We start from the raw sequence: 24,189 nt of genomic DNA on the forward strand, positions 1-24,189 counted from the left end.
GGAATAATATGTGTGAGGGTAACCCAGGAGAGTTCCAAATGTGTGTGGGTAGAATATATATCCCACGGCTGTAAAATTGAAAAAAGTTGAAAAAAATTTTTTTTTGGACTTAGTCATTTTTCCAACGTTTATCAGACTTTCAGATAGGGGAAATGTCAGTGAGCATTCCGATTTCAGTTCCAGAGCGATTCGCCCAATGAGACCTTGATATTTAGTCGTTTTCAGCCAATTTTCTGGATTTTTGAAAATTTCACTTTTTTGTGAAAATATCCACTAAATGAGGGAATAATATGTGTGAGGGTACCCCAGGAGAGTTCCAAATGTGTGTGGGTAGAATATATATCCCACGGGGGTAAAATTGAAAAAAGTTGAAAAAATTTTTTTTTTGGACTTAGTCATTTTTCCAACGTTTATCAGACTTTCAGATAGGGGAAATGTCAGTGAGCGTTCCGATTTCAGTTCCAGAGCGATTCGCCCAATGAGACCTTGATATTTAGTCGTTTTCAGTCAATTTTCTGGATTTTTGAAAATTTCACTTTTTTGTGAAAATATCCACTAAATGAGGGAATAATATGTGTGAGGGTACCCCAGGAGAGTTCCAAATGTGTGTGGGTAGAATATATATCCCACGGGGGTAAAATTGAAAAAAGTTGAAAAAATTTTTTTTTTGGACTTAGTCATTTTTCCAACGTTTATCAGACTTTCAGATAGGGGAAATGTCAGTGAGCGTTCCGATTTCAGTTCCAGAGCGATTCGCCCAATGAGACCTTGATATTTAGTCGTTTTCAGTCAATTTTCTGGATTTTTGAAAATTTCACTTTTTTGTGAAAATATCCACTAAATGAGGGAATAATATGTGTGAGGGTAACCCACGAGAGTTCCAAATGTGTGTGGGTAGAATATATATCCCACGGGGGTAAAATTGAAAAAAGTTGAAAAAAATTTTTTTTTGGACTTAGTCATTTTTCCAACGTTTTATCAGACTTTCAGATAGGGGAAATGTCAGTGAGCGTTCCGATTTCAGTTCCAGAGCGATTCGCCCAATGATTCCTTGATATTTAGTCGTTTTCAGCCAATTTTCTGGATTTTTGAAAATTTCACTTTTTTGTGAAAATATCCACTAAATGAGGGAATAATATGTGTGAGGGTAACCCAGGAGAGTTCCAAATGTGTGTGGGTAGAATATATTTCCCACGGCTGTAAAATTGAAAAAAGTTGAAAAAAATTTTTTTTTGGACTTAGTCATTTTTCCAACGTTTATCAGACTTTCAGATAGGGGAAATGTCAGTGAGCGTTTCGATTTCAGTTCCAGAGCGATTCGCCCAATGAGACCTTGATATTTAGTCGTTTTCAGCCAATTTTCTGGATTTTTGAAAATTTCACTTTTTTGTGAAAATATCCACTAAATGAGGGAATAATATGTGTGAGGGTACCCCAGGAGAGTTCCAAATGTGTGTGGGTAGAATATATATCCCACGGGGGAAAAATTGAAAAAAGTTGAAAAAAATTTTTTTTTGGACTTAGTCATTTTTCCAATGTTTATCAGACTTTCAGATAGGGGAAATGTCAGTGAGCGTTCCGATTTCAGTTCCAGAGCGATTCGCCCAATGAGACCTTGATATTTAGTCGTTTTCAGCCAATTTTCTGGATTTTTGAAAATTTCACTTTTTTGTGAAAATATCCACTAAATGAGGGAATAATATGTGTGAGGGTACCCCAGGAGAGTTCCAAATGTGTGTGGGTAGAATATATATCCCACGGGGGTAAAATTGAAAAAATTGAAAAAAAATTTTTTTTGGACTTAGTCATTTTTCCAACATTTATCAGACTTTCAGATAGGGGAAATGTCAGTGAGCGTTCTGATTTCAGTTCCAGAGCGATTCGCCCAATGAGACCTTGATATTTAGTCGTTTTCAGCCAATTTTCTGGATTTTTGAAAATTTCACTTTTTTGTGAAAATATCCACTAAATGAGGGAATAATATGTGTGAGGGTAACCCACGAGAGTTCCAAATGTGTGTGGGTAGAATATATATCCCACGGGGGTAAAATTGAAAAAAGTTGAAAAAAATTTTTTTTTGGACTTAGTCATTTTTCCAACGTTTATCAGACTTTCAGATAGGGGAAATGTCAGTGAGCGTTCCGATTTCAGTTCCAGAGCGATTCGCCCAATGAGACCTTGATATTTAGTCGTTTTCAGCCAATTTTCTGGATTTTTGAAAATTTCACTTTTTTGTGAAAATATCCACTAAATGAGGGAATAATATGTGTGAGGGTACCCCAGGAGAGTTCCAAATGTGTGTGGGTAGAATATATATCCCACGGGGGTAATATTGAAAAAAGTTGAAAAATTTGTTTTTTTAGACATAGTCATTTTTCTGTCGTTTATCAGACTTTCAGATAGGTCAAATGTCAGTGAATTTTCCGATTTCAGTTCCAGAGCGATTCGCCCAATGAGACCTTGATATTTAGTCGTTTTCAGCCAATTTTCTTGATTTTTGAAAATTTCACTTTTTTGTGAAAATATCCACTAAATGAGGGAATAATATGTGTGAGGGTAACCCAGGAGAGTTCCAAATGTGTGTGGGTAGAATATATATCCCACGGCTGTAAAATTGAAAAAAGTTGAAAAAATTTTTTTTTTGGACTTAGTCATTTTTACAACGTTTATCAGACTTTCAGATAGGGGAAATGTCAGTGAGCGTTCCGATTTCAGTTCCAGAGCGATTCGCCCAATGAGACCTTGATATTTAGTCGTTTTCAGCCAATTTTCTGGATTTTTGAAAATTTCACTTTTTTGTGAAAATATCCACTAAATGAGGGAATAATATGTGTGAGGGTACCCCAGGAGAGTTCCAAATGTGTGTGGGTAGAATATATATCCCACGGGGGTAAAATTGAAAAAAGTTGAAAAAAATTTTTTTTTGGACTTAGTCATTTTTCCATTGTTTATCAGACTTTCAGATAGGGGAAATGTCAGTGAGCATTCCGATTTCAGTTCCAGAGCGATTCGCCCAATGAGACCTTGATATTTAGTCGTTTTCAGCCAATTTTCTGGATTTTTGAAAATTTCACTTTTTTGTGAAAATATCCACTAAATGAGGGAATAATATGTGTGAGGGTACCCCAGGAGAGTTCCAAATGTGTGTGGGTAGAATATATATCCCACGGGGGTAAAATTGAAAAAAGTTGAAAAATTTGTTTTTTTAGACAGTCATTTTTCCGTCATTTATCAGACTTTCAGATAGGTCAAATGTCAGTGAATGTTCCGATTTCAGTTCCAGAGCGATTCGCCCAATGAGACCTTGATATTTAGTCGTTTTCAGCCAATTTTCTTGATTTTTGAAAATTTCACTTTTTTGTGAAAATATCCACTAAATGAGGGAATAATATGTGTGAGGGTAACCCAGGAGAGTTCCAAATGTGTGTGGGTAGAATATATATCCCACGGCTGTAAAATTGAAAAAAGTTGAAAAAAATTTTTTTTTGGACTTAGTCATTTTTCCAACGTTTATCAGACTTTCAGATAGGGGAAATGTCAGTGAGCGTTCCGATTTCAGTTCCAGAGCGATTCGCCCAATGAGACCTTGATATTTAGTCGTTTTCAGCCAATTTTCTGGATTTTTGAAAATTTCACTTTTTTGTGAAAATATCCACTAAATAAGGGAATAATATGTGTGAGGGTACCCCAGGAGAGTTCCAAATGTGTGTGGGTAGAATATATATCCCACGGGGGTAAAATTGAAAAAAGTTGAAAAAAATTTTTTTTTGGACTTAGTCATTTTTCCAACGTTTATCAGACTTTCAGATAGGGGAAATGTCAGTGAGCGTTCCGATTTCAGTTCCAGAGCGATTCGCCCAATGATTCCTTGATATTTAGTCGTTTTCAGCCAATTTTCTGGATTTTTGAAAATTTCACTTTTTTGTGAAAATATCCACTAAATGAGGGAATAATATGTGTGAGGGTAACCCACGAGAGTTCCAAATGTGTGTGGGTAGAATATATATCCCACGGGGGTAAAATTGAAAAAAGTTGAAAAAAATTTTTTTTTGGACTTAGTCATTTTTCCAATGTTTATCAGACTTTCAGATAGGGGAAATGTCAGTGAGCGTTCCGATTTCAGTTCCAGAGCGATTCGCCCAATGAGACCTTGATATTTAGTCGTTTTCAGCCAATTTTCTGGATTTTTGAAAATTTCACTTTTTTGTGAAAATATCCACTAAATGAGGGAATAATATGTGTGAGGGTACCCCAGGAGAGTTCCAAATGTGTGTGGGTAGAATATATATCCCACGGGGGTAAAATTGAAAAAAGTTGAAAAATTTGTTTTTTTAGACATAGTCATTTTTCCGTCGTTTATCAGACTTTCAGATAGGTCAAATGTCAGTGAATGTTCCGATTTCAGTTCCAGAGCGATTCGCCCAATGAGACCTTGATATTTAGTCATTTTCAGCCAATTTTCTTGATTTTTGAAAATTTCACTTTTTGTGAAAATATCGACTAAATGAGGGAATAATATGTGTGAGGGTAACCCAGGAGAGTTCCAAATGTGTGTGGGTAGAATATATATCCCACGGCTGTAAAATTGAAAAAAGTTGAAAAAATTTTTTTTTTCGACTTAGTCATTTTTCCAACGTTTATCAGACTTTCAGATAGGGGAAATGTCAGTGAGCGTTCCGATTTCAGTTCCAGAGCGATTCGCCCAATGAGACCTTGATATTTAGTCGTTTTCAGCCAATTTTCTGGATTTTTGAAAATTTCACTTTTTTGTGAAAATATCCACTAAATGAGGGAATAATATGTGTGAGGGTAACCCACGAGAGTTCCAAATGTGTGTGGGTAGAATATATATCCCACGGGGGTAAAATTGAAAAAAGTTGAAAAAAATTTTTTTTTGGACTTAGTCATTTTTCCAATGTTTATCAGACTTTCAGATAGGGGAAATGTCAGTGAGCGTTCCGATTTCAGTTCCAGAGCGATTCGCCCAATGAGACCTTGATATTTAGTCGTTTTCAGCCAATTTTCTGGATTTTTGAAAATTTCACTTTTTTGTGAAAATATCCACTAAATGAGGGAATAATATGTGTGAGGGTACCCCAGGAGAGTTCCAAATGTGTGTGGGTAGAATATATATCCCATGGGGGTAAAATTGAAAAAAGTTGAAAAATTTGTTTTTTTAGACATAGTCATTTTTCCGTCGTTTATCAGACTTTCAGATAGGTCAAATGTCAGTGAATGTTCCGATTTCAGTTCCAGAGTGATTCGCCCAATGAGACCTTGATATTTAGTCGTTTTCAGAAATTTTCTGGATTTTTGAAAATTTCACTTTTTTGTGAAAATATCCACTAAATGAGGGAATAATATGTGTGAGGGTAACCCAGGAGAGTTCCAAATGTGTGTGGGTAGAATATATATCCCACGGCTGTAAAATTGAAAAAAGTTGAAAAAAATTTTTTTTTGGACTTAGTCATTTTTCCAACGTTTATCAGACTTTCAGATAGGGGAAATGTCAGTGAGCGTTCCGATTTCAGTTCCAGAGCGATTCGCCCAATGAGACCTTGATATTTAGTCGTTTTCAGCCAATTTTCTGGATTTTTGAAAATTTCACTTTTTTGTGAAAATATCCACTAAATGAGGGAATAATATGTGTGAGGGTACCCCAGGAGAGTTCCAAATGTGTGTGGGTAGAATATATATCCCACGGGGGTAATATTGAAAAAAGTTGAAAAATTTGTTTTTTTAGACATAGTCATTTTTCTGTCGTTTATCAGACTTTCAGATAGGTCAAATGTCAGTGAATTTTCCGATTTCAGTTCCAGAGCGATTCGCCCAATGAGACCTTGATATTTAGTCGTTTTCAGCCAATTTTCTTGATTTTTGAAAATTTCACTTTTTTGTGAAAATATCCACTAAATGAGGGAATAATATGTGTGAGGGTAACCCAGGAGAGTTCCAAATGTGTGTGGGTAGAATATATATCCCACGGCTGTAAAATTGAAAAAAGTTGAAAAAATTTTTTTTTTGGACTTAGTCATTTTTCCAACGTTTATCAGTCTTTCAGATAGGGGAAATGTCAGTGAGCGTTCCGATTTCAGTTCCAGAGCGATTCGCCCAATGAGACCTTGATATTTAGTCGTTTTCAGCCAATTTTCTGGATTTTTGAAAATTTCACTTTTTTGTGAAAATATCCACTAAATGAGGGAATAATATGTGTGAGGGTACCCCAGGAGAGTTCCAAATGTGTGTGGGTAGAATATATATCCCACGGGGGTAAAATTGAAAAAAGTTGAAAAAAATTTTTTTTTGGACTTAGTCATTTTTCCATTGTTTATCAGACTTTCAGATAGGGGAAATGTCAGTGAGCGTTCCGATTTCAGTTCCAGAGCGATTCGCCCAATGAGACCTTGATATTTAGTCGTTTTCAGCCAATTTTCTGGATTTTTGAAAATTTCACTTTTTTGTGAAAATATCCACTAAATGAGGGAATAATATGTGTGAGGGTACCCCAGGAGAGTTCCAAATGTGTGTGGGTAGAATATATATCCCACGGGGGTAAAATTGAAAAAAGTTGAAAAATTTGTTTTTTTAGACAGTCATTTTTCCGTCATTTATCAGACTTTCAGATAGGTCAAATGTCAGTGAATGTTCCGATTTCAGTTCCAGAGCGATTCGCCCAATGAGACCTTGATATTTAGTCGTTTTCAGCCAATTTTCTTGATTTTTGAAAATTTCACTTTTTTGTGAAAATATCCACTAAATGAGGGAATAATATGTGTGAGGGTAACCCAGGAGAGTTCCAAATGTGTGTGGGTAGAATATATATCCCACGGCTGTAAAATTGAAAAAAGTTGAAAAAAATTTTTTTTTGGACTTAGTCATTTTTCCAACGTTTATCAGACTTTCAGATAGGGGAAATGTCAGTGAGCGTTCCGATTTCAGTTCCAGAGCGATTCGCCCAATGAGACCTTGATATTTAGTCGTTTTCAGCCAATTTTCTGGATTTTTGAAAATTTCACTTTTTTGTGAAAATATCCACTAAATAAGGGAATAATATGTGTGAGGGTACCCCAGGAGAGTTCCAAATGTGTGTGGGTAGAATATATATCCCACGGGGGTAAAATTGAAAAAAGTTGAAAAATTTGTTTTTTTAGACATAGTCATTTTTCCCGTCGTTTATCAGACTTTCAGATAGGTCAAATGTCAGTGAATGTTCCGATTTCAGTTCCAGAGCGATTCGCCCAATGAGACCTTGATATTTAGTCGTTTTCAGCCAATTTTCTTGATTTTTGAAAATTTCACTTTTTGTGAAAATATCCACTAAATGAGGGAATAATATGTGTGAGGGTAACCCAGGAGAGTTCCAAATGTGTGTGGGTAGAATATATATCCCACGGGGGTAAAATTGAAAAAAGTTGAAAAAAATTTTTTTTTGGACTTAGTCATTTTTCCAACGTTTATCAGACTTTCAGATAGGGGAAATGTCAGTGAGCGTTCCGATTTCAGTTCCAGAACGATTCGCCCAATGAGTCCTTGATATTTAGTCATTTTCAGCCAATTTTCTGGATTTTTGAAAATTTCACTTTTTTGTGAAATTATCCACTAAATGAGGGAATAATATGTGTGAGGGTACCCCAGGAGAGTTCCAAATGTGTGTGGGTAGAATATATATCCCACGGGGGTAAAATTGAAAAAAGTTGAAAAATTTGTTTTTTTAGACATAGTCATTTTTCCGTCATTTATCAGACTTTCAGATAGGTCAAATGTCAGTGAATGTTCCGATTTCAGTTCCAGAGCGATTCGCCCAATGAGACCTTGATATTTAGTCGTTTTCAGCCAATTTTCTTGATTTTTGAAAATTTCACTTTTTTGTGAAAATATCCACTAAATGAGGGAATAATATGTGTGAGGGTAACCCAGGAGAGTTCCAAATGTGTGTGGGTAGAATATATATCCCACGGCTGTAAAATTGAAAAAAGTTGAAAAAAATTTTTTTTTGGACTTAGTCATTTTTCCAACGTTTATCAGACTTTCAGATAGGGGAAATGTCAGTGAGCGTTCCGATTTCAGTTCCAGAGCGATTCGCCCAATGAGACCTTGATATTTAGTCGTTTTCAGTCAATTTTCTGGATTTTTGAAAATTTCACTTTTTTGTGAAAATATCCACTAAATGAGGGAATAATATGTGTGAGGGTACCCCAGGAGAGTTCCAAATGTGTGTGGGTAGAATATATATCCCACGGGGGTAAAATTGAAAAAATTTAAAAAAATTTTTTTTTGGACTTAGTCATTTTTCCAACGTTTATCAGACTTTCAGATAGGGGAAATGTCAGTGAGCGTTCCGATTTCAGTTCCAGAGCGATTTGCCCAATGAGACCTTGATATTTAGTCGTTTTCAGCCAATTTTCTGTATTTTTGAAAATTTCACTTTTTTGTGAAAATATCCACTAAATGAGGGAATAATATGTGTGAGGGTAACCCACGAGAGTTCCAAATGTGTGTGGGTAGAATATATATCCCACGGGGGTAAAATTGAAAAAAGTTGAAAAAAATTTTTTTTTGGACTTAGTCATTTTTCCAACGTTTATCAGACTTTCAGATAGGGGAAATGTCAGTGAGCATTCCGATTTCAGTTCCAGAGCGATTCGCCCAATGATTCCTTGATATTTAGTCGTTTTCAGCCAATTTTCTGGATTTTTGAAAATTTCACTTTTTTGTGAAAATATCCACTAAATGAGGGAATAATATGTGTGAGGGTAACCCACGAGAGTTCCAAATGTGTGTGGGTAGAATATATATCCCACGGGGGTAAAATTGAAAAAAGTTGAAAAAAATTTTTTTTTGGACTTAGTCATTTTTCCAATGTTTATCAGACTTTCAGATAGGGGAAATGTCAGTGAGCGTTCCGATTTCAGTTCCAGAGCGATTCGCCCAATGAGACCTTGATATTTAGTCGTTTTCAGACAATTTTCTGGATTTTTGAAAATTTCACTTTTTTGTGAAAATATCCACTAAATGAGGGAATAATATGTGTGAGGGTACCCCAGGAGAGTTCCAAATGTGTGTGGGTAGAATATATATCCCACGGGGGTAAAATTGAAAAAATTTAAAAAAAATTTTTTTTGGACTTAGTCATTTTTCCAACATTTATCAGACTTTCAGATAGGGGAAATGTCAGTGAGCGTTCCGATTTCAGTTCCAGAGCGATTCGCCCAATGATTCCTTGATATTTAGTCGTTTTCAGCCAATTTTCTGGATTTTTGAAAATTTCACTTTTTTGTGAAAATATCCACTAAATGAGGGAATAATATGTGTGAGGGTAACCCACGAGAGTTCCAAATGTGTGTGGGTAGAATATATATCCCACGGGGGTAAAATTGAAAAAAGTTGAAAAAAATTTTTTTTTGGACTTAGTCATTTTTCCAATGTTTATCAGACTTTCAGATTGGGGAAATGTCAGTGAGCGTTCCGATTTCAGTTCCAGAGCGATTCGCCCAATGAGACCTTGATATTTAGTCGTTTTCAGCCAATTTTATGGATTTTTGAAAATTTCACTTTTTTTGTGAAAATATCCACTAAATGAGGGAATAATATGTGTGAGGGTACCCCAGGAGAGTTCCAAATGTGTGTGGGTAGAATATATATCCCACGGGGGTAAAATTGAAAAAATTTAAAAAAATTTTTTTTTGGACTTAGTCATTTTTCCAACATTTATCAGACTTTCAGATAGGAGAAATGTCAGTGAGCGTTCCGATTTCAGTTCCAGAGCGATTCGCCCAATGAGACCTTGATATTTAGTCGTTTTCAGCCAATTTTCTGGATTTTTGAAAATTTCACTTTTTTGTGAAAATATCCACTAAATGAGGGAATAATATGTGTGAGGGTAACCCAGGAGAGTTCCAAATGTGTGTGGGTAGAATATATATCCCACGGGGGTAAAATTGAAAAAAGTTGAAAAAAAATTTTTTTTGGACTTAGTCATTTTTCCAACATTTATCAGACTTTCAGATAGGGGAAATGTCAGTGAGCGTTCCGATTTCAGTTCCAGAGCGATTCGCCCAATGAGACCTTGATATTTAGTCGTTTTCAGCCAATTTTCTGGATTTTTGAAAATTTCACTTTTTTGTGAAAATATCCACTAAATGAGGGAATAATATGTGTGAGGGTACCCCAGGAGAGTTCCAAATGTGTGTGGGTAGAATATATATCCCACGGCTGTAAAATTGAAAAAAGTTGAAAAAATTTTTTTTTTGGACTTAGTCATTTTTCCAACGTTTATCAGACTTTCAGATAGGGGAAATGTCAGTGAGCGTTCCGATTTCAGTTCCAGAGCGATTCGCCCAATGAGACCTTGATATTTAGTCGTTTTTAGCCAATTTTCTGGATTTTTGAAAATTTCACTTTTTTGTGAAAATATCCACTAAATGAGGGAATAATATGTGTGAGGGTAACCCACGAGAGTTCCAAATGTGTGTGGGTAGAATATATATCCCACGGGGGTAAAATTGAAAAAAGTTGAAAAAAATTTTTTTTTGGACTTAGTCATTTTTCCAACGTTTATCAGACTTTCAGATAGGGGAAATGTCAGTGAGCGTTCCGATTTCAGTTCCAGAGCGATTCGCCCAATGATTCCTTGATATTTAGTCGTTTTCAGCCAATTTTCTGGATTTTTGAAAATTTCACTTTTTTGTGAAAATATCCACTAAATGAGGGAATAATATGTGTGAGGGTAACCCACGAGAGTTCCAAATGTGTGTGGGTAGAATATATATCCCACGGGGGTAAAATTGAAAAAAGTTGAAAAAAATTTTTTTTTGGACTTAGTCATTTTTCCAATGTTTATCAGACTTTCAGATAGGGGAAATGTCAGTGAGCGTTCCGATTTCAGTTCCAGAGCGATTCGCCCAATGAGACCTTGATATTTAGTCGTTTTCAGCCAATTTTCTGGATTTTTGAAAATTTCACTTTTTTGTGAAAATATCCACTAAATGAGGGAATAATATGTGTGAGGGTACCCCAGGAGAGTTCCAAATGTGTGTGGGTAGAATATATATCCCACGGGGGTAAAATTGAAAAAATTTAAAAAAATTTTTTTTTGGACTTAGTCATTTTTCCAACATTTATCAGACTTTCAGATAGGGGAAATGTCAGTGAGCGTTCCGATTTCAGTTCCAGAGCGATTCGCCCAATGAGACCTTGATATTTAGTCGTTTTCAGCCAATTTTCTGGATTTTTGAAAATTTCACTTTTTTGTGAAAATATCCACTAAATGAGGGAATAATATGTGTGAGGGTAACCCACGAGAGTTCCAAATGTGTGTGGGTAGAATATATATCCCACGGGGGTAAAATTGAAAAAAGTTGAAAAAAATTTTTTTTGGACTTAGTCATTTTTCCAATGTTTATCAGACTTTCAGATAGGGGAAATGTCAGTGAGCGTTCCGATTTCAGTTCCAGAGTGATTCGCCCAATGAGACCTTGATATTTAGTCGTTTTCAGCCAATTTTCTTGATTTTTGAAAATTTCACTTTTTTGTGAAAATATCCACTAAATGAGGGAATAATATGTGTGAGGGTACCCCAGGAGAGTTCCAAATGTGTGTGGGTAGAATATATATCCCATGAGGGTAAAATTGAAAAAAGTTGAAACATTTTTTTTTTGGACATAGTCATTTTTCCGTCGTTTATCAGACTTTCAGATAGGTCAAATGTCAGTGAACGTTCCGATTTCAGTTCCAGAGCGACTTGCCCAATGAGACCTTGATATTTAGTCGTTTTCAGCCAATTTTCTTGATTTTTGAAAATTTCACTTTTTTGTGAAAATATCCACTAAATGAGGGAATAATATGTGTGAGGGTACCCCAGGAGAGTTCCAAATGTGTGTGGGTAGAATATATATCCCACGGGGGTAAAATTGAAAAAAGTTGAAAAATTTGTTTTTTTGGACATAGTCATTTTTCCGTCGTTTATCAGACTTTCAGATAGGGGAAATGTCCTTGATATTTAGTCGTTTTCAGCCAATTTTCTTGATTTTTGAAAATTTCACTTTTTTGTGATAATATCCACTAAATGAGGGAATAATATGTGTGAGGGTAACCCAGGAGAGTTCTAAATGTGTGTGGGTAGAATATATATCCCACGGGGGTAAAATTGAAAAAAGTTGAAAAATTTGTTTTTTTGAACATAGTCATTTTTCCGTCGTTTATCAGACTTTCAGATAGGTCAAATGTCAGTGAATGTTCCGATTTCAGTTCCAGAGCGATTCGCCCAATGAGACCTTGATATTTAGTCGTTTTCAGCCAATTTTCTGGATTTTTGAAAATTTCACTTTTTTGTGAAAATATCCACTAAATGAGGGAATAATATGTGTGAGGGTAACCCAGGAGAGTTCCAAATGTGTGTGGGTAGAATATATATCCCACGGGGGTAAAATTGAAAAAAGTTGAAAAAAATTTTTTTTTGGACTTATTTATTTTTCCGGTGTTTATCAGACTTTCAGATAGGGGAAATGTCAGTGAGCATTCCGATTTCAGTTCCAGAGCGATTCGCCCAATGATTCCTTGATATTTAGTCGTTTTCAGCCAATTTTCTGAATTTTTTAAAATTTCACTTTTTTGTGAAAATATCCACTAAATGAGGGAATAATATGTGTGAGGGTAACCCACGAGAGTTCCAAATGTGTGTGGGTAGAATATATATCCCACGGGGGTAAAATTGAAAAAAGTTGAAAAAAATTTTTTTTTGGACTTAGTCATTTTTCCAACGTTGATCAGACTTTCAGATAGGGGAAATGTCAGTGAGCATTCCGATTTCAGTTCCAGAGCGATTCTCCCAATGATTCCTTGATATGTAGTCGTTTTTATCCAATTTTCTGGATTTTTGAAAATTTCACTTTTTTGTGAAAATATCCACTAAATGAGGGAATAATATGTGTGAGGGTAACCCAGGAGAGTTCCAAATGTGTGTGGGTAGAATATATATCCCACGGCTGTAAAATTGAAAAAAGTTGAAAAAAATTTTTTTTTGGACTTAGTCATTTTTCCAACGTTTATCAGACTTTCAGATAGGGGAAATGTCAGTGAGCGTTCCGATTTCAGTTCCAGAGCGATTCGCCCAATGAGACCTTGATATTTAGTCGTTTTCAGCCAATTTTCTGGATTTTTGAAAATTTCACTTTTTTGTGAAAATATCCACTAAATGAGGGAATAATATGTGTGAGGGTAACCCACGAGAGTTCCAAATGTGTGTGGGTAGAATATATATCCCACGGGGGTAAAATTGAAAAAAGTTGAAAAAAATTTTTTTTGGACTTAGTCATTTTTCCAATGTTTATCAGACTTTCAGATAGGGGAAATGTCAGTGAGCGTTCCGATTTCAGTTCCAGAGTGATTCGCCCAATGAGACCTTGATATTTAGTCGTTTTCAGCCAATTTTCTTGATTTTTGAAAATTTCACTTTTTTGTGAAAATATCCACTAAATGAGGGAATAATATGTGTGAGGGTACCCCAGGAGAGTTCCAAATGTGTGTGGGTAGAATATATATCCCATGAGGGTAAAATTGAAAAAAGTTGAAAAATTTTTTTTTTGGACATAGTCATTTTTCCGTCGTTTATCAGACTTTCAGATAGGTCAAATGTCAGTGAACGTTCCGATTTCAGTTCCAGAGCGACTTGCCCAATGAGACCTTGATATTTAGTCGTTTTCAGCCAATTTTCTTGATTTTTGAAAATTTCACTTTTTTGTGAAAATATCCACTAAATGAGGGAATAATATGTGTGAGGGTACCCCAGGAGAGTTCCAAATGTGTGTGGGTAGAATATATATCCCACGGGGGTAAAATTGAAAAAAGTTGAAAAATTTGTTTTTTTGGACATAGTCATTTTTCCGTCGTTTATCAGACTTTCAGATAGGGGAAATGTCCTTGATATTTAGTCGTTTTCAGCCAATTTTCTTGATTTTTGAAAATTTCACTTTTTTGTGATAATATCCACTAAATGAGGGAATAATATGTGTGAGGGTAACCCAGGAGAGTTCTAAATGTGTGTGGGTAGAATATATATCCCACGGGGGTAAAATTGAAAAAAGTTGAAAAATTTGTTTTTTTGAACATAGTCATTTTTCCGTCGTTTATCAGACTTTCAGATAGGTCAAATGTCAGTGAATGTTCCGATTTCAGTTCCAGAGCGATTCGCCCAATGAGACCTTGATATTTAGTCGTTTTCAGCCAATTTTCTGGATTTTTGAAAATTTCACTTTTTTGTGAAAATATCCACTAAATGAGGGAATAATATGTGTGAGGGTAACCCAGGAGAGTTCCAAATGTGTGTGGGTAGAATATATATCCCACGGGGGTAAAATTGAAAAAAGTTGAAAAAAATTTTTTTTTGGACTTATTTATTTTTCCGGTGTTTATCAGACTTTCAGATAGGGGAAATGTCAGTGAGCATTCCGATTTCAGTTCCAGAGCGATTCGCCCAATGATTCCTTGATATTTAGTCGTTTTCAGCCAATTTTCTGAATTTTTTAAAATTTCACTTTTTTGTGAAAATATCCACTAAATGAGGGAATAATATGTGTGAGGGTAACCCACGAGAGTTCCAAATGTGTGTGGGTAGAATATATATCCCACGGGGGTAAAATTGAAAAAAGTTGAAAAAAATTTTTTTTTGGACTTAGTCATTTTTCCAACGTTGATCAGACTTTCAGATAGGGGAAATGTCAGTGAGCATTCCGATTTCAGTTCCAGAGCGATTCTCCCAATGATTCCTTGATATGTAGTCGTTTTTATCCAATTTTCTGGATTTTTGAAAATTTCACTTTTTTGTGAAAATATCCACTAAATGAGGGAATAATATGTGTGAGGGTAACCCAGGAGAGTTCCAAATGTGTGTGGGTAGAATATATATCCCACGGCTGTAAAATTGAAAAAAGTTGAAAAAAATTTTTTTTTGGACTTAGTCATTTTTCCAACGTTTATCAGACTTTCAGATAGGGGAAATGTCAGTGAGCGTTCCGATTTCAGTTCCAGAGCGATTCGCCCAATGAGACCTTGATATTTAGTCGTTTTCAGCCAATTTTCTGGATTTTTGAAAATTTCACTTTTTTGTGAAAATATCCACTAAATGAGGGAATAATATGTGTGAGGGTACCCCAGGAGAGTTCCAAATGTGTGTGGGTAGAATATATATCCCACGGCTGTAAAATTGAAAAAAGTTGAAAAAATTTTTTTTTTGGACTTAGTCATTTTTCCAACGTTTATCAGACTTTCAGATAGGGGAAATGTCAGTGAGCGTTCCGATTTCAGTTCCAGAGCGATTCGCCCAATGAGACCTTGATATTTAGTCGTTTTTAGCCAATTTTCTGGATTTTTGAAAATTTCACTTTTTTGTGAAAATATCCACTAAATGAGGGAATAATATGTGTGAGGGTACCCCAGGAGAGTTCCAAATGTGTGTGGGTAGAATATATATCCCACGGGGGTAAAATTGAAAAAAGTTGAAAACATTTTTTTTTTGGACTTAGTCATTTTTCCAACGTTTATCAGACTTTCAGATAGGGGAAATGTCAGTGAGCGTTCCGATTTCAGTTCCAGAGCGATTCGCCCAATGAGACCTTGATATTTAGTCGTTTTCAGCCAATTTTCTGGATTTTTGAAAATTTCACTTTTTTGTGAAAATATCCACTAAATGAGGGAATAATATGTGTGAGGGTAACCCACGAGAGTTCCAAATGTGTGTGGGTAGAATATATATCCCACGGGGGTAAAATTGAAAAAAGTTGAAAAAAATTTTTTTTTGGACTTAGTCATTTTTCCAACGTTTATCAGACTTTCAGATAGGGGAAATGTCAGTGAGCGTTCCGATTTCAGTTCCAGAGCGATTCGCCCAATGATTCCTTGATATTTAGTCGTTTTCAGCCAATTTTCTGGATTTTTGAAAATTTCACTTTTTTGTGAAAATATACACTAAATGAGGGAATAATATGTGTGAGGGTAACCCACGAGAGTTCCAAATGTGTGTGGGTAGAATATATATCCCACGGGGGTAAAATTGAAAAAAGTTGAAAAAAATTTTTTTTTGGACTTAGTCATTTTTCCAATGTTTATCAGACTTTCAGATAGGGGAAATGTCAGTGAGCGTTCCGATTTCAGTTCCAGAGCGATTCGCCCAATGAGACCTTGATATTTAGTCGTTTTCAGCCAATTTTCTGGATTTTTGAAAATTTCACTTTTTTGTGAAAATATCCACTAAATGAGGGAATAATATGTGTGAGGGTACCCCAGGAGAGTTCCAAATGTGTGTGGGTAGAATATATATCCCACGGGGGTAAAATTGAAAAAATTTAAAAAAATTTTTTTTTGGACTTAGTCATTTTTCCAACATTTATCAGACTTTCAGATAGGGGAAATGTCAGTGAGCGTTCCGATTTCAGTTCCAGAGCGATTCGCCCAATGAGACCTTGATATTTAGTCGTTTTCAGCCAATTTTCTGGATTTTTGAAAATTTCACTTTTTTGTGAAAATATCCACTAAATGAGGGAATAATATGTGTGAGGGTAACCCACGAGAGTTCCAAATGTGTGTGGGTAGAATATATATCCCACGGGGGTAAAATTGAAAAAAGTTGAAAAAAATTTTTTTTGGACTTAGTCATTTTTCCAATGTTTATCAGACTTTCAGATAGGGGAAATGTCAGTGAGCGTTCCGATTTCAGTTCCAGAGTGATTCGCCCAATGAGACCTTGATATTTAGTCGTTTTCAGCCAATTTTCTTGATTTTTGAAAATTTCACTTTTTTGTGAAAATATCCACTAAATGAGGGAATAATATGTGTGAGGGTACCCCAGGAGAGTTCCAAATGTGTGTGGGTAGAATATATATCCCATGAGGGTAAAATTGAAAAAAGTTGAAAAATTTTTTTTTTGGACATAGTCATTTTTCCGTCGTTTATCAGACTTTCAGATAGGTCAATTGTCAGTGAACGTTCCGATTTCAGTTCCAGAGCGACTTGCCCAATGAGACCTTGATATTTAGTCGTTTTCAGCCAATTTTCTTGATTTTTGAAAATTTCACTTTTTTGTGAAAATATCCACTAAATGAGGGAATAATATGTGTGAGGGTACCCCAGGAGAGTTCCAAATGTGTGTGGGTAGAATATATATCCCACGGGGGTAAAATTGAAAAAAGTTGAAAAATTTGTTTTTTTGGACATAGTCATTTTTCCGTCGTTTATCAGACTTTCAGATAGGGGAAATGTCCTTGATATTTAGTCGTTTTCAGCCAATTTTCTTGATTTTTGAAAATTTCACTTTTTTGTGATAATATCCACTAAATGAGGGAATAATATGTGTGAGGGTAACCCAGGAGAGTTCTAAATGTGTGTGGGTAGAATATATATCCCACGGGGGTAAAATTGAAAAAAGTTGAAAAATTTGTTTTTTTGAACATAGTCATTTTTCCGTCGTTTATCAGACTTTCAGATAGGTCAAATGTCAGTGAATGTTCCGATTTCAGTTCCAGAGCGATTCGCCCAATGAGACCTTGATATTTAGTCGTTTTCAGCCAATTTTCTGGATTTTTGAAAATTTCACTTTTTTGTGAAAATATCCACTAAATGAGGGAATAATATGTGTGAGGGTAACCCAGGAGAGTTCCAAATGTGTGTGGGTAGAATATATATCCCACGGGGGTAAAATTGAAAAAAGTTGAAAAAAATTTTTTTTTGGACTTATTTATTTTTCCGGTGTTTATCAGACTTTCAGATAGGGGAAATGTCAGTGAGCATTCCGATTTCAGTTCCAGAGCGATTCGCCCAATGATTCCTTGATATTTAGTCGTTTTCAGCCAATTTTCTGAATTTTTTAAAATTTCACTTTTTTGTGAAAATATCCACTAAATGAGGGAATAATATGTGTGAGGGTAACCCACGAGAGTTCCAAATGTGTGTGGGTAGAATATATATCCCACGGGGGTAAAATTGAAAAAAGTTGAAAAAAATTTTTTTTTGGACTTAGTCATTTTTCCAACGTTGATCAGACTTTCAGATAGGGGAAATGTCAGTGAGCATTCCGATTTCAGTTCCAGAGCGATTCTCCCAATGATTCCTTGATATGTAGTCGTTTTTATCCAATTTTCTGGATTTTTGAAAATTTCACTTTTTTGTGAAAATATCCACTAAATGAGGGAATAATATGTGTGAGGGTAACCCAGGAGAGTTCCAAATGTGTGTGGGTAGAATATATATCCCACGGCTGTAAAATTGAAAAAAGTTAAAAAAAATTTTTTTTTGGACTTAGTCATTTTTCCAACGTTTATCAGACTTTCAGATAGGGGAAATGTCAGTGAGCGTTCCGATTTCAGTTCCAGAGCGATTCGCCCAATGATTCCTTGATATTTAGTCGTTTTCAGCCAATTTTCTGGATTTTTGAAAATTTCACTTTTTTGTGAAAATATCCACTAAATGAGGGAATAATATGTGTGAGGGTAACCCACGAGAGTTCCAAATGTGTGTGGGTAGAATATATATCCCACGGGGGTAAAATTGAAAAAAGTTGAAAAAAATTTTTTTTTGGACTTAGTCATTTTTCCAATGTTTATCAGACTTTCAGATAGGGGAAATGTCAGTGAGCGTTCCGATTTCAGTTCCAGAGTGATTCGCCCAATGAGACCTTGATATTTAGTCGTTTTCAGCCAATTTTCTGGATTTTTGAAAATTTCACTTTTTTGTGAAAATATCCACTAAATGAGGGAATAATATGTGTGAGGGTACCCCAGGAGAGTTCCAAATGTGTGTGGGTAGAATATATATCCCACGGGGGTAAAATTGAAAAAATTTAAAAAAATTTTTTTTTGGACTTAGTCATTTTTCCAACATTTATCAGACTTTCAGATAGGGGAAATGTCAGTGAGCGTTCCGATTTCAGTTCCAGAGCGATTCGCCCAATGAGACCTTGATATTTAGTCGTTTTCAGCCAATTTTCTGGATTTTTGAAAATTTCACTTTTTTGTGAAAATATCCACTAAATGAGGGAATAATATGTGTGAGGGTAACCCACGAGAGTTCCAAATGTGTGTGGGTAGAATATATATCCCACGGGGGTAAAATTGAAAAAAGTTGAAAAAAATTTTTTTTGGACTTAGTCATTTTTCCAATGTTTATCAGACTTTCAGATAGGGGAAATGTCAGTGAGCGTTCCGATTTCAGTTCCAGAGTGATTCGCCCAATGAGACCTTGATATTTAGTCGTTTTCAGCCAATTTTCTTGATTTTTGAAAATTTCACTTTTTTGTGAAAATATCCACTAAATGAGGGAATAATATGTGTGAGGGTACCCCAGGAGAGTTCCAAATGTGTGTGGGTAGAATATATATCCCATGAGGGTAAAATTGAAAAAAGTTGAAAAATTTTTTTTTTGGACATAGTCATTTTTCCGTCGTTTATCAGACTTTCAGATAGGTCAATTGTCAGTGAACGTTCCGATTTCAGTTCCAGAGCGACTTGCCCAATGAGACCTTGATATTTAGTCGTTTTCAGCCAATTTTCTTGATTTTTGAAAATTTCACTTTTTTGTGAAAATATCCACTAAATGAGGGAATAATATGTGTGAGGGTACCCCAGGAGAGTTCCAAATGTGTGTGGGTAGAATATATATCCCACGGGGGTAAAATTGAAAAAAGTTGAAAAATTTGTTTTTTTGGACATAGTCATTTTTCCGTCGTTTATCAGACTTTCAGATAGGGGAAATGTCCTTGATATTTAGTCGTTTTCAGCCAATTTTCTTGATTTTTGAAAATTTCACTTTTTTGTGATAATATCCACTAAATGAGGGAATAATATGTGTGAGGGTAACCCAGGAGAGTTCTAAATGTGTGTGGGTAGAATATATATCCCACGGGGGTAAAATTGAAAAAAGTTGAAAAATTTGTTTTTTTGAACATAGTCATTTTTCCGTCGTTTATCAGACTTTCAGATAGGTCAAATGTCAGTGAATGTTCCGATTTCAGTTCCAGAGCGATTCGCCCAATGAGACCTTGATATTTAGTCGTTTTCAGCCAATTTTCTGGATTTTTGAAAATTTCACTTTTTTGTGAAAATATCCACTAAATGAGGGAATAATATGTGTGAGGGTAACCCAGGAGAGTTCCAAATGTGTGTGGGTAGAATATATATCCCACGGGGGTAAAATTGAAAAAAGTTGAAAAAAATTTTTTTTTGGACTTATTTATTTTTCCGGTGTTTATCAGACTTTCAGATAGGGGAAATGTCAGTGAGCATTCCGATTTCAGTTCCAGAGCGATTCGCCCAATGATTCCTTGATATTTAGTCGTTTTCAGCCAATTTTCTGAATTTTTTAAAATTTCACTTTTTTGTGAAAATATCCACTAAATGAGGGAATAATATGTGTGAGGGTAACCCACGAGAGTTCCAAATGTGTGTGGGTAGAATATATATCCCACGGGGGTAAAATTGAAAAAAGTTGAAAAAAATTTTTTTTTGGACTTAGTCATTTTTCCAACGTTGATCAGACTTTCAGATAGGGGAAATGTCAGTGAGCATTCCGATTTCAGTTCCAGAGCGATTCTCCCAATGATTCCTTGATATGTAGTCGTTTTTATCCAATTTTCTGGATTTTTGAAAATTTCACTTTTTTGTGAAAATATCCACTAAATGAGGGAATAATATGTGTGAGGGTAACCCAGGAGAGTTCCAAATGTGTGTGGGTAGAATATATATCCCACGGCTGTAAAATTGAAAAAAGTTAAAAAAAATTTTTTTTTGGACTTAGTCATTTTTCCAACGTTTATCAGACTTTCAGATAGGGGAAATGTCAGTGAGCGTTCCGATTTCAGTTCCAGAGCGATTCGCCCAATGATTCCTTGATATTTAGTCGTTTTCAGCCAATTTTCTGGATTTTTGAAAATTTCACTTTTTTGTGAAAATATCCACTAAATGAGGGAATAATATGTGTGAGGGTAACCCACGAGAGTTCCAAATGTGTGTGGGTAGAATATATATCCCACAAGGGTAAAATTGAAAAAAGTTGAAAAAAATTTTTTTTTGGACTTAGTCATTTTTCCAATGTTTATCAGACTTTCAGATAGGGGAAATGTCAGTGAGCGTTCCGATTTCAGTTCCAGAGCGATTCGCCCAATGAGACCTTGATATTTAGTCGTTTTCAGCCAATTTTATGGATTTTTGAAAATTTCACTTTTTTTGTGAAAATATCCACTAAATGAGGGAATAATATGTGTGAGGGTACCCCAGGAGAGTTCCAAATGTGTGTGGGTAGAATATATATCCCACGGGGGTAAAATTGAAAAAATTTAAAAAAATTTTTTTTTGGACTTAGTCATTTTTCCAACATTTATCAGACTTTCAGATAGGGGAAATGTCAGTGAGCGTTCCGATTTCAGTTCCAGAGCGATTCGCCCAATGAGACCTTGATATTTAGTCGTTTTCAGCCAATTTTCTGGATTTTTGAAAATTTCACTTTTTTGTGAAAATATCCACTAAATGAGGGAATAATATGTGTGAGGGTAACCCACGAGAGTTCCAAATGTGTGTGGGTAGAATATATATCCCACGGGGGTAAAATTGAAAAAAGTTGAAAAAAAATTTTTTTTGGACTTAGTCATTTTTCCAATGTTTATCAGACTTTCAGATAGGGGAAATGTCAGTGAGCGTTCCGATTTCAGTTCCAGAGCGATTCGCCCAATGAGACCTTGATATTTAGTCGTTTTCAGCCAATTTTCTGGATTTTTGAAAATTTCACTTTTTTGTGAAAATATCCACTAAATGAGGGAATAATATGTGTGAGGGTAACCCAGGAGAGTTCCAAATGTGTGTGGGTAGAATATATATCCCACGGCTGTAAAATTGAAAAAAGTTGAAAAAAATTTTTTTTTGGACTTAGTCATTTTTCCAACGTTTATCAGACTTTCAGATAGGGGAAATGTCAGTGAGCGTTCCGATTTCAGTTCCAGAGCGATTCGCCCAATGAGACCTTGATATTTAGTCGTTTTCAGCCAATTTTCTGGATTTTTGAAAATTTCACTTTTTTGTGAAAATATCCACTAAATGAGGGAATAATATGTGTGAGGGTACCCCAGGAGAGTTCCAAATGTGTGTGGGTAGAATATATATCCCACGGCTGTAAAATTGAAAAAAGTTGAAAAAATTTTTTTTTTGGACTTAGTCATTTTTCCAACGTTTATCAGACTTTCAGATAGGGGAAATGTCAGTGAGCGTTCCGATTTCAGTTCCAGAGCGATTCGCCCAATGAGACCTTGATATTTAGTCGTTTTCAGCCAATTTTCTGGATTTTTGAAAATTTCACTTTTTTGTGAAAATATCCACTAAATGAGGGAATAATATGTGTGAGGGTACCCCAGGAGAGTTCCAAATGTGTGTGGGTAGAATATATATCCCACGGGGGTAAAATTGAAAAAAGTTGAAAAAATTTTTTTTTTGGACTTAGTCATTTTTCCAACGTTTATCAGACGTTCAGATAGGGGAAATGTCAGTGAGCGTTCCGATTTCAGTTCCAGAGCGATTCGCCCAATGAGACCTTGATATTTAGTCGTTTTCAGCCAATTTTCTGGATTTTTGAAAATTTCACTTTTTTGTGAAAATATCCACTAAATGAGGGAATAATATGTGTGAGGGTAACCCACGAGAGTTCCAAATGTGTGTGGGTAGAATATATATCCCACGGGGGTAAAATTGAAAAAAGTTGAAAAAAATTTTTTTTTGGACTTAGTCATTTTTCCAACGTTTATCAGACTTTCAGATAGGGGAAATGTCAGTGAGCGTTCCGATTTCAGTTCCAGAGCGATTCGCCCAATGATTCCTTGATATTTAGTCGTTTTCAGCCAATTTTCTGGATTTTTGAAAATTTCACTTTTTTGTGAAAATATCCACTAAATGAGGGAATAATATGTGTGAGGGTAACCCACGAGAGTTCCAAATGTGTGTGGGTAGAATATATATCCCACGGGGGTAAAATTGAAAAAAGTTGAAAAAAATTTTTTTTTGGACTTAGTCATTTTTCCAATGTTTATCAGACTTTCAGATAGGGGAAATGTCAGTGAGCGTTCCGATTTCAGTTCCAGAGCGATTCGCCCAATGAGACCTTGATATTTAGTCGTTTTCAGCCAATTTTCTGGATTTTTGAAAATTTCACTTTTTTGTGAAAATATCCACTAAATGAGGGAATAATATGTGTGAGGGTACCCCAGGAGAGTTCCAAATGTGTGTGGGTAGAATATATATCCCACGGGGGTAAAATTGAAAAAATTTTAAAAAATTTTTTTTTGGACTTAGTCATTTTTCCAACATTTATCAGACTTTCAGATAGGGGAAATGTCAGTGAGCGTTCCGATTTCAGTTCCAGAGCGATTCGCCCAATGAGACCTTGATATTTAGTCGTTTTCAGCCAATTTTCTGGATTTTTGAAAATTTCACTTTTTTGTGAAAATATCCACTAAATGAGGGAATAATATGTGTGAGGGTACCCCAGGAGAGTTCCAAATGTGTGTGGGTAGAATATATATCCCACGGCTGTAAAATTGAAAAAAGTTGAAAAAATTTTTTTTTTGGACTTAGTCATTTTTCCAACGTTTATCAGACTTTCAGATAGGGGAAATGTCAGTGAGCGTTCCGATTTCAGTTCCAGAGCGATTCGCCCAATGAGACCTTGATATTTAGTCGTTTTCAGCCAATTTTCTGGATTTTTGAAAATTTCACTTTTTTGTGAAAATATCCACTAAATGAGGGAATAATATGTGTGAGGGTACCCCAGGAGAGTTCCAAATGTGTGTGGGTAGAATATATATCCCACGGGGGTAAAATTGAAAAAAGTTGAAAAAAATTTTTTTTTGGACTTAGTCATTTTTCCAACGTTTATCAGACTTTCAGATAGGGGAAATGTCAGTGAGCGTTCCGATTTCAGTTCCAGAGCGATTCGCCCAATGAGACCTTGATATTTAGTCGTTTTCAGCCAATTTTCTGGATTTTTGAAAATTTCACTTTTTTGTGAAAATATCCACTAAATGAGGGAATAATATGTGTGAGGGTAACCCACGAGAGTTCCAAATGTGTGTGGGTAGAATATATATCCCACGGGGGTAAAATTGAAAAAAGTTGAAAAAAATTTTTTTTTGGACTTAGTCATTTTTCCAACGTTTATCAGACTTTC

This window comes from Phyllobates terribilis, unplaced genomic scaffold (genome assembly GCF_046119375.1).
Source record: "Phyllobates terribilis strain yellow unplaced genomic scaffold, ASM4611937v1 Scaffold_2__4_contigs__length_985480577, whole genome shotgun sequence".
Lineage (NCBI taxonomy): Eukaryota > Metazoa > Chordata > Amphibia > Anura > Dendrobatidae > Phyllobates > Phyllobates terribilis.